General features: G+C 41.4%; 1 pseudogene; it reads left to right on the top strand.

Moving 5' to 3' along the window:
- Nucleotides 1-12,387, top strand: part of LOC142175703 (uncharacterized) — a 155,042-nt pseudogene that overhangs the window by 14,451 nt on the left and 128,204 nt on the right.

The following is a 12,387-nucleotide window of genomic DNA, read 5'->3' as shown; positions in this document are numbered from 1 at the left end:
ATCATGGCAGCTTCACCATTCCAGTGCGAATCGGTAATATTGATGTGGGTCGTGCTCTTTGTGATTTGGGTGCGAGCATAAATCTGATGCCATTGTCCTTGTTTAAGAAATTGGGTCTGGGAGCTCCAAGACCAACCACTGTGATGTTGCAATTAGCTGATAGGTCCATAGCCTACCCTGAAGGAGTGATTGAAGATGTGCTACTGCAAATTGGGAAATTTATCTTCCCAGCTGACTTCATTATTCTAGATTTTGAGGCTGATGAACAAGTTCCAATCATATTGGGACGACCTCTCTTGGCTACTGGTGATGCAATAATTAAAGTGCGAGAAGGGAAAATGATTATGAGGGTGGACAACGAGGAAGCAGTCTTCAATGTCTACAAAGCAATCCAACTTCCCCGCCACTATGAGGAGCTCTCTATGATATCTGTTGTGGAGGTGGATGAGCAACTTCTTGATACGAGTGTATATCTAGATGACTCTCTAGAAAAAGCAATCATGTTGTTTGATAGCTTGATGATTGATGATGAGGTTGAGGAGATCATGCATATTCTAGATGCATCATGTGCTTACATGCAAGGAATACACCCGTTTGAGCCCCTGAATAGGCCAAGTGGCCCCCCTCCAAAGCCGTCTATTGAAGAAGCTCCAAAATTGGAGCTTAAACCCCTACCCCCTCACCTTCAATATGCTTATTTGGGTAGTTCTGACACTTTACCTGTTATTGTTTCTTCTCACTTGTCTAAATTGCAGGAAGAAAAGCTATTAAGGGTGCTACGTGAGCACAAGCGAGCAATTGGGTGGACAATGTCTGACATTAAAGGCATTAGTCCAGCTTTCTGCATGCATAAAATCCTCATGGAGGACGGACACAAGCCAAGTGTAGAGCAACAATGTCGACTAAATCCAATCATGAAAGAGGTGGTAAGAAAAGAAGTTATTAAGTGGCTTGATGCAGGTATTGTATTTTCAATCTCTGATAGCAAATGGGTAAGCCCAGTTCAATGCGTGCTGAAGAAAGAGGGGATGACTGTAGTAGTTCATGAAAACAATGACTTAATTCCTACAAGAACTGTCATGGGATGGAGAATTTGCATAGATTATAGAAAATTGAACAATGCCACCCGGAAAGACCACTTTCCCCTCCCCTTTATTGACCAAATGCTTGATAGGTTAGCTGGCCAGGAATACTACTGTTTCCTGGACAGTTATTCGGGGTATAATCAGATTGCTATAGCCCCAGAGGACCAAGAGAAAACTACATTTACGTGTCCTTATGGCACGTATGCGTTCAAGAGAATGCCCTTTGGTCTTTGTAATGCACCTACGACTTTTCAAAGGTGTATGATGGCTATTTTTACTGGCATGGTTGAAAGATTTGTAGAAGTGTTCATGGTTGATTTTTCTGTGTTTGGATGTTCTTTTGATAATTGTTTAATGAACCTTGATAAAGTGCTTGCTAGGTGTGAAGAGACGAACTTGGTGCTAAACTGGAAAAAGTGCCATTTCATGGTACGTGAAGGTATAGTTTTGGGGCACAAGGTGTCCAAAAGTGGTTTGCAGGTGGACAAAGCGAAGGTGGAGGCGATTGAAAAATTTCCCCCACCGACATCCGTCAAAGGCATTCGCAGTTTCTTGGGCCATGCAGGTTTTTATCGTCGTTTCATTAAAGATTTTTCGAAAATTTCTTCTCCTTTGTGCAGGCTTCTTGAGAAAGATGTGCCCTTCAAGTTTGATGATGCCTGTCTGAGAGCATTTGAGGAGCTGAAGGGAAGGTTGGTGACTGCACCAATTATCATTGGCCCAGATTGGGCGCAATCATTTGAGTTGATGTGCGATGCAAGTGACATAGCAATCAGAGCTGTTTTGGGGCAAAGGAGGGATAAAATCTTTCACTCCATTTATTATGCGAGCAAAACTATGAATCCAGCTCAGATGAATTATACAGTTACTGAAAAGGAGTTGCTTGCAGTGGTGTGGACGTTTGACAAGTTCAGATCCTATCTAGTGGGAACCAAAGTCATCGTTTACACAAATCATTCAGCTATCAGATACTTGTTTGAAAAGAAAGACGCCAAGCCGAGGCTGATTCGTTGGGTCCTCCTCTTGCAAGAATTTGACTTAGAGATCCGAGATCGAAAAGGGACAGAAAATCAAGTGGCTGATCACTTGTCCAGATTAGAAAGTCGGAACCATGTAGCTGAAGGAGGGTCAATCAAAGAAACATTTCCTGATGAGCAGTTATTAGCAGTCACCTCAGGTGAAGCCCCATGGTATGCAGATTATGTGAATTTTATTGCAAGTGGGGTGACGCCACTAGAATTGACACCTGACAATAGAAGAAGATTCTTACATGATGTGAGACTCTACATGTGGGATGAGCCATTCTTATATAGACAGTGCTCGGATCAGTTGGTGCGAAGGTGTGTTCCTGAGGAAGAGATGAATGCTATACTGCATGATTGCCATGCTTCGCCATATGGAGGTCATCACGGCGGGGATAGAACCGCCCAAAAAGTGCAACAATCAGGCTTCTATTGGCCAAAATTGTTTAAGGATGCACATGTCTTTGTTAAAAATTGTGACAGATGCCAAAGGACCGGAACTATCACAAGGAAGCACGAGATGCCCTTGCAAAATATTCTGGCAGTAGAGCTTTTTGATGTTTGGGGGATTGATTTCATGGGACCGTTCCCATATTCTAATGGGCACAGATACATCTTGGTGGCGGTCGACTATGTTTCTAAGTGGGTGGAGGCCATTGCTCTTCCTACTAATGACGCAAAGGTAGTGGTAAGCTTTATAAAGAAGCACATCTTCACACGTTTTGGGACTCCAAGAGTGTTGATAAGCGACGGGGGAACTCACTTTTGTAACAAATTGCTGAATAATGTTCTTGCAAAGTATGGAGTTAAGCATAAGGTTTCCACTGCCTATCATCCCCAAACGAGTGGTCAAGTAGAAGTTTCCAACAGAGAGGTAAAGCAGATTTTGGAGAAAACAGTAAGTGGGAATAGAAAGGACTGGGCCGGAAAGCTGGATGATGCATTATGGGCATATCGCACTACATACAAGACCCACGTAGGTACTTTTTCGTATAGGTTGGTTTATGGGAAGGCGTGCCACTTGCCTGTTGAGCTTGAACACAAAGCCTACTGGGCGATTAAAAAGCTAAATATGGAGATGGACTTGGCCGGTGAGAAGAGATTGCTACAACTCAACGAGCTTGATGAATTTCGATTGCATGCATATGAAAATGCCAAATTGTATAAAGAAAAGACAAAGAGGTGGCATGATAAGTATATCCAACATCATGAGTTGGAGCCAGGTCAAGAGGTTCTCTTGTTTAATTCGAGGCTAAAGTTTTTTCCCGGAAAGCTTAAATCTCGATGGTCGGGTCCGTTTGAAGTGGTTAGTGTGAAACCTCATGGGGCGGTGGAATTACCTGATATGAGTTCCAATGCGACATTCTTGGTAAATGGCCAGAGAGTAAAACACTATTGGGGTGGTGACATTGCACGTCACAAGACCTCGATGGATTTGGTGGAGGCGTGAAGAACATGTTGCGTCGTGCCGCGACGTTAACTCAGGCGCTTTTTAGGAGGCCACCCAAGTCCTGTATTTAGGAATTAGATCTTGTATGTATATATTTAAAAATGAAAAAAAGATATAGGAAAACAGGGTGGATCGCATCCCCCTCAGCATAAAAAAAATTGACGGACCAATTGCTCAAGGCAGTGAAGTCTGCCTATCGCGTCCACATCGCGTCCAACCAATTTCAGAGAAAACAGTGGGGATGTGTCGCGTCCAAGCTCGCATGCATAGGTAAGTGTTATATTTTAACATATCCTATGCCAAAACACAATTACACACAAATTTGCCTTCTGCCCAGACCCACCCCTCTTATCTCACTTGCGACCAAACACATCTCTCTCTTCTCTCGCGATAGGTATGTATCTTCTCCCTCATTCTTTCTTTTTCTTTACTCTCCTCACTCTCCTCTCTTCTCTCTCTCGCTGGTAGCAACAGACCCCCTGCCCAAATTCCCCTAGGTTAAGTTTCCCCAATTTAAATGTCACATATGTGATTCAACTATAATTTGGGGATGTCATTACTGTTAGTTATAATGGTTGCGAGATGATAAACTATAATTCCCTTTATCTCATTAATTCTGGGAGGGTAGTAGAAGTACCCCACTGATAGAAGAAACTAGGCACAACTGTTGCATATCACCTGTTCGACAAATTGCCCGAGAGGTAAAGTTAGGTGCCGGTGAAGTCTGAGTAACCGAGCAACACTGGTATATGCTAGTGAATGAGTGTAGGGTCGTTTGTCTTGATTGTCAGAATGTTTTTAGCCTATGAAAGATTGTCTAAGGGAATTGAACATCTGGCACATGCTAGACGTCTTGAATTGTAAAGTGTTACTCGATTTGAATTGTGTGAGCTGCTATGTGTAATTAAACATAGTTAGTGAGCGTCGCTCGGATAAACATCATGTTGTGCATAATGATATCTATATCGCGAAGTGCTTATTTGTAAACTTGAAAAGAGTTATCACATCCCTGCTGAAAGCCATGGGCTATACTTTCATACAGTCATAAATGACACGACTATGCAAATGATTGGAAGTGCTAGATGTTGCACCTGATTCATAGCTGAACTTCACTATTCTATGCCAATGTTCTATAGCTGAACTTCACTATTCTTCGCATTGCAGGTACTGAGGCTGGGAAATGGCAGCAACGAGCAAACAATCAAAGCAACAAGACAAAGATAATAACAAGCAACCGCCCAAAAAGCCCACCGGAAAGGCAACAGGTGCTCCAAATCCACAGAAAAAAGGAAGCGAACTGACAAAGAAAAGGAACTGCAGACTAGGCAGTTAATTGATGAATCAGAGCAAGAAGAGGAGGAACCATTAGTCAGGAGGACAGTGAAGAAGGGTATTACAACAACATCATTAAATCCACCAAGCAAAGGGATAGAGATAAGAGAACCTGTGCTGAACCAGAGAAAAGCCTCTAAACAGAGTGATCCGAATGATAAAGGAAAGCAGAAGATTACTGCAGCGCACCAGGATGAATTACAAGTGGAGGCTGTTCTTTGCAAATACCCTATCGGCTTTCTTGACAGAGATGGGAGTACTATGGGATAAGGAGAATGACGACATTGAGGCTAAAGCTCCAGGACCATATGATGTTACTCATGTTCTAGAGCCGAACAAGGGAAGGTCTTCTAAGCTCACCATTCAACAGTTGTTTGAGCAGATGCAAGCTGATATGCAAGAGAACATGGCTGAGTTGATAGCGACTCGTGCAGAGTTGAGTGCCACCAGGGATGAGTTGAGTCAGACTCGTGCGGATCTAAGCCGAGTTCACACTGAGCAGGACACGATGATAAGGGAGGTATCATTACTCCTCCGTGCTCTGGTTCAACGTGCAGATATAGACATCTCACAGCTGCTTGCATCGTCCACTGCCGGACCATCCACTTTTGCTTCTCCTATAGTCCCCGAGGCCCCACACACCATGCCTGCTGAGGCCGATGGCCCACCTACTACAGACTCAGCTCCAGTTGGTGATGATAGGAGTGTGACAGCTCCCCATATTCGTGAGGATGCTATCGCTAGGACGGAGGGGGTCTTAATGAATGCCATGGATGCTGATGCTCTTCCACAGACTGCGGATGAGCCTTCCACCTTGACTTGAGGGGAGTTTCTTCTCATCCTACTTTACGTTATTTGTGTGCATTGGGGTCAAAGCACGGTTTTAAATGTGGGGTGGGGGTTATCCTTATGCTTGTGGATGAATGTACTTAACTGTTACAATTTTTGTTGATTTTGATACTGTTGAGGGCTGTAATATTCACTGGATTAATGGCCTGTAATAGTTAGTAAATGTCATCTATATGGAGTAACTCTCAGTTCATTGTTATGTGTAGTCGTAGAAAATAAAGGACTTTTCCCGACGACGGACTACCTGGACAGTTCTCTCAAGGGATTAAGGTCCTTAGAAAAACACAAAAAGACTTTCATTTGATTTTTGAAATTAGTGTTAGTATTAGAAGATTGACAGACAACTAAAGAAAAGCAGAAAAGTAGTTAGTAAAATTTTGTTTTTAGGTAATAATAATCTCCTGTGGTTTTTCTTTGTGCCTCGGTTCTTTTCCATGGGATGTATTTTGAACTAGGCAGTAATAGTTTTTTTTAAGAATAGATTAGGAATTTAGAAAATAAAAGGAGGAAGAATGATGAACCTAAGCGCCCTTGACTTGTTTCATAGTAACATACTTATGCTTTGGAATGTGTAGTATCTCCCCTATATTGTGATGTTAATCTTGATGCCTTTATATATTAGATAGCATGTTTTGTGATGACTATTTCTCATTTTCTTGACTTGTGTTCATTTTGCGCTTAATGCTTAATATCTCGTGGCTTCGTGAATACGTGCATTGTTTGAGAGTCGGAATGCGATCGTCCTTAGTGAGTCATGTGCCATGTGTGGTGAGGTTTTTGTGTAGTCCATGTATTGTACTTGTGTCTAGAACTTGCCCGGTATGTGAGTTGAAGCAAAATTTGAGGTGATGCTCGGTTTGAAAAATGATTTTAGGCTTTCTTTGATCTTTTTGAGCTTATTGTTTATCACAAATAAAATCTATCCCTAGTTAACCATTTTGAGCCTATTGACTTTTATTTGGCACCCACATTACAAGCCTATACCCTTTTTATTATTAATTAATATTGTTTTGATCCTTTTACCTCTTAAAGCACTTTAATTGTTAGATGAGCGCTAAAAGAAGTAAGAAGGGACTAAGTGTGGGGTGACTTTTGAGTGGAACCAATGAAAGGAAAAAAAGGTGCACTTGTTTTGTAAAATACTACACCACTAACGGAAATTGCAAAAAAAAAAAAAAAAGAAGAAGAGAAAAATCTGAAGAAAAAAAAAGAAAGAAAAATATAGATGAATAAATTGTTGTCTTATTCTTGCTAGTGGGTATGAATTAAAGTAGTGTTTAAAGAAAGAGGAAATATTGTTGGGGATGATATTATTTGTGAAATTAAAGTGGTGTTGAATGATTTGCGCTTAAGTTATTTGATGATGTGTTAAAGTGCTTAGGAGGTTGAGTCACTATTCCTAAAATATATCCTACCCTTCCCTTAGCCCACATTACAACTACGAAAAAGTCCTAATTTATTTTAGATCGAGCGAGCTTACATTAGTAGAGATCTACATTAAGGGCAAGCCTATGGTACCAATTGCATGCATGTGACTTCTTTGTGAGAGTGAGCGATTTTGTTTTGATATATGTGAGTCATTAAAATATATTTGATCATGAGATTCGAATGTGTGGATTGAACTCTCTCTCTTGTTCTTGTTGTGAGGGCACATGATTTCACGAGGGATAGGTAACGTTATTAGACTTCTCTATGATGTTGGGTGTTCAAGCCATGAGTGCATTATGACATTGAGTCGGTTTTTGAGGTTAGGATTGTTGTGAGCATGTTGTCTTTGTTTGAATATTTTTAAAGAATGGCATAAGTAAAGGGAAGTGTATGTGATTCATATTCTAGAGCCTAATTGTTGCAAATAACCATGGTCATATGTGTAGTGTGCTTTGAATGATAAGAGCTTAATTTTGTTTCGTCTACTATAGTGATGGTTTGTTCGAGGACGAACAAAGGTTTAAGTGTGGGGTGGTGATGTTGGGCATATTTCGATATGTGTTGATGGTACTTTACCTATGTTTTAACCGCTTTTTGATGCTATTTGATCTTTAAAATGCCCATCATGGTTTAATTATTGGTTTTATGACTAATTGAGTTGTGTGTGATGAATTAGGGTGTTTGGAGTGCAAAAATATGAAGAAAAGGTGCTCTAGGTAGAGGAAGAGGGTTTGGATTTCGTGCACCCTTAGCAGTGAAGTCGGCCCATAGCATCCGCCATAGCATCCGAACATAGGCAAAGCTGAGAAGGAGGAACAAAGGGTGGATGCGACGCATCCACCCTAGCATGAGAAGCTAAGAAGTGGAGGACGAGGTGGATGCGACGCATCCACCCCAGCATCAATCCCTGTAGCCAAGTCAGATTAGGAATAGGAGAACTTTGGCCCACGACTTTTGTACTCAATATATAAGCCAAAAATGCCTCTTTTAGGGCAGCTAACATATTGGGAAGAAGAGAAAAGCCACGACAAAGATGGGGAACCACAGAATTCATCTTGAGTTCTTATTTTTCCTTCTTTTATTGATTATTATGCACTCTTGTGAGTTATTTGATGATTGCATGAACATGAGTGGCTAAGAACCCTATTGTTCTAGGGTCATGGGTATACATGAATGTTGATGTTTGAAGTTTAATTTGACGAAGTTGGTTTTATCATATTGGGTTGTTTATTTAATTCTGTTTTTAATTATTTTGCTGAGTAGCTAACAGTGAAATACTATCTACGAATCTAGAGTTGAACTCGAAAGTAAGAACTCTAGATTGCATATAGAATTAAATAGAGCAAGTTCTTAAACCCGGGCATCGGGGAACGGATTCACAATTGGGATAGACATATACCTAATTGCCTTGCTCGGTTGCAATACAGGAATTGTAAATGCGTGCTTGTTAATCTTAATTCCATAGACATATAGGTATTAAGTTAGCTTGAATAGGCGAGTAAGCGTTCGACAAATTCTTATGAGTAATATCAACCCTGTCAACCAATAATCCAGATAAATCAATTAGTTATTTTAAGCTAAGAATGCAATATGATTGTTATATAACCCGTGATCCTGGAATATTATCTCCCATTGATTGTCATTTAAAACTATTTAAGTGCTGTGTTGATTTCTAGTAAGTCTTTACTTGATAGACTTTAGGTAGTAAATTAGATAATTATCTATTTTATAAGAAATCGCTTGAATCGATAAGCTATTTGAGTTTGAATTAATCAAAAGTTAATCATAAGTATTCATGGGAACGATACTTTATTCACTACTCTATTACTTGACGACCGCGTATATTTGCGTGAGTGTGTTTGGTCGCAACATTCAGCCTTTGCCATTTTTTTCAAAGCTAGCCTAGCCTTTCTCTGAAGGTTGGAAATTTAATAATATTTGTTTAATAATCCTTTGTTGTGGTTTAGTTTTTGTCATCTTTTTTAGAATAAACCTAGACAAGGCCAGCTACATAATTTTGTTCTTATCTTTTGTCTTTCCATTTTCAGTTTGTTTTTCATTTTCATTTTCCTCTGCTCGCTGCAGTAAGCTATCTATTTTCAGTCTCCTTTACATTTTCCTGTGCTAGCTACAGTACTAAGCTACCCATTTTCACTTTATTTATTTCAGCTTAGGCTCTCATTCTCAACCTTGACACGATTTAACGCTGCTTTTCATCACCATTTTTATTTACAGCTAGCTAATTTTAAATTCCGACAAGAAACACACGCAACCGGTCAGACATCACATCGAGAATCTCGGCACGTATCAATGAGAGACCGATTATAGAATTGTATCTAAAGTAAGACGCCCCTACTATGTAAAGGGGGTCTGATTACTTGTAATAGACATTGTAACACACATCCAAAGCAATACACTGTTATTTCCGGTTTTTATTATCTTGTCATTCTGTTTCGACATCGATTAAGGCACTTTTTGACTCGAGGTTGACCAACCTTCAAGGCTAAGACTGTTCAACTTGTGTGGTTTGCATTTCTATTTTTGTCATTGATTTCAATATTAATTTGTTTCTTAATTTGTATCAAGTTAGATAATGTATCCTTAAAACCGCGTATAAATTCAATTGTTATCCGATTTTGAGGGTAAACAGTTTGGCGCCCACCGTGGGGTTAATGATAATAGTGGTTATTTGATACGAACTTTCATAACACACACTATTTTACACTTGTTCTTTGGAATGTCTTTGATTCCAGGATCAAAATGTCGAACTCTCAGTCAGCACCCCTACATGTTGTCAATGATTTCGGCCACCACAGAGAAAATGATAACGTAGCACCTAGGAACGACATACCCTCGCTCGATCTCGATGGAGCCCCCGCTGCAGATCCAATCGACGTCAACTCACATGTAGCCATCAACGCAAATTTGGCCACCGATCCCAAGGACAACGTTCGTAGAGATGTTTGATCAGCCGCACAAAGCACACATGGCGGCTAACTTGCGGGTGATCTTTGAAATGTTACAGGCTCAACAGGCGGCGATAGCCCAACTCCAAAATCAGAGTCGCCCACCGATTAGAATTGAGCCCAAGCCATCCCAGGAAGTTATCCACAGAGTTGAATCGGTCTCAAGGAGATCGAACTAGAAGGAATCGGTGACCAATCCTGTGATCATGAAGATGCTCGAGGAACTGACAAAACAAATTAAGTCGGGAGAGAAGAAGATTGAGGCAAACGATAAGAAGATGGAAACCTACAATTCCAAGGTCGATTAAATCCCGGGAGCACCGCCGATATTGAAAGACCTGGACTCCAAAAAGTTCGTGCAGAAACCTTTTCCCCCAAGTGCGGCTCCCAAGCCGATCCCTAAGAAGTTCTGCATGCCCGAGATTCCTAAATACAATGGGACGACCGGCCCGAACGAGCATGTCACCTCTTACACATGTGCCATCAAGGGGAATGATCTAGAGGGTGATGAGATTGAATCTGTCATATTAAAGAAATTCGGAGAGGCCCTGTCAAAGGGAGCCATGATATGGTATCACAATTTGCCACCTAATTCTATTGACTCCTTTGATATGCTTGCAGATTCTTTCGTGAAGGCACACGCCGGGGCCATCAAGGTCGAGACCAGGAAGTCAGACCTTTTCAAGGTAAGACAGAAGGACAATGAAATGCTCAGAGAGTTCGTGTCTCGATTCCAAATAGAACGGATGGACCTACCACCGATCGCTGTTGATTGGGCCGTTTAAGCCTTCACCCAAGGGCTAAATGTTTGAAGCTCGGTGTCTTCACAGCAGTTGAAGCAGATCTGATAGAATATCTGACTGTTACTTGGGCCGATATCATTCAAAGATCAGGGTCGAAGACGATCAACTTGGGGCTCATTCCACGCCCGTTTATCCTATCAGACCCATCGACATAATCAAGAGAGATATTGACCGGGAGCTGAGGTCAAACAAATATAGGTACCAACCATATAATGGAGATCATAGGAGCAGCGGATCTGGGTGATGTTCATGCGAAATGAAAGGAGGAACGATCGAGGTCAGAGCTCTCCAGGAATCATGAGCAAGAACAATTTCAGCAGTCCTATCGGACCTAAAGAAGCACCATGATTATCGGAGTACAACTTTAATGTTGATGCGACTGTCATCGTATCGGCTATCGAACGCATCAAAGATACCAAATGGTCTCGACCTTTACAATCCGATCCATTCCAAAGAGATCCCAACCAAATGTGCAAATATCATGGCACTCATGGCCACAGAACGAAGGATTGTCGACAGTTGAGAGAAGAAGTAGCTCGGTTATTCAACAACGGGCACCTTCGAGAATTTTTGAGCGACCGAGCCAAGAATTACTTTAGAAGCAGGGACTCTAACAAACAGACCGAACTAGAAGAACCTTAACATGTTATCAACATAATCATCGGTGGAGTCGATGTCCCTCAAGGACCGATGTTAAAACGCACCAAAGTGTCCATCACAAGGGGAAAACTGACTCGAGATTACATACCGGAAGGAACCTTGTCTTTTAGCGATGAGGATGCAAAGGGGATCGTGCAATCACACAACGATGCTCTGGTAATATCTGTACTCATAAATAAATCTCGACTTAAGCGTGTGTTAATTGATCCAGGTAGCTCAGCTAACATCATCCGTTCGAGAGTCATAGAACAACTCGGTCTACAAGATCAAATCATGACCGCAGTCCGAGTTCTGAACGGATTCAACATGGCATGTGAAACCACTAAAGGGGAAATAATGTTATCAGTCAATGCCGTTGAGACCATCCAGGAGGCCAAATTTTATGTGATCGAAGGTGACATGAGATACAACGCCTTGTTCGGGAGGCCATGGATCCACAACATGAGGGCAGTGCCCTCGACCCTTCATCAAGTGCTAAAATTCCCGATGCTAGGAGGGATCAAGACAATCTACGAAGAACAACCAGCAACAAATGAGATTTTTGTAGTCGATGAAATAATTCCGATTTCAACACTTGCAACATCAAAAGAGCCAAGTTCGGAAGCAAAAACAGAGGCCAAATAGCAATCACCGATGTCAGCCTCGACCCAATCAGACAAGCAGGGGACTGACGAAGAGGATGATAGTCCTCGATGATTATGACGCTACCAAATCAAAAGTTGAAGAGCTGGAGCAAGTCATATTGATCGAGCATCTACCCGATCGGAAGCTTTACCTGGGCACGGGGTTAAC

The sequence above is a fragment of the Nicotiana tabacum genome, chromosome 22, assembly GCF_000715075.1.
Source record: "Nicotiana tabacum cultivar K326 chromosome 22, ASM71507v2, whole genome shotgun sequence".
NCBI lineage: Eukaryota > Viridiplantae > Streptophyta > Magnoliopsida > Solanales > Solanaceae > Nicotiana > Nicotiana tabacum.
Note: the sequence above shows the minus strand (reverse complement) of the source record. Positions and strands in the feature narration are given on the sequence as shown.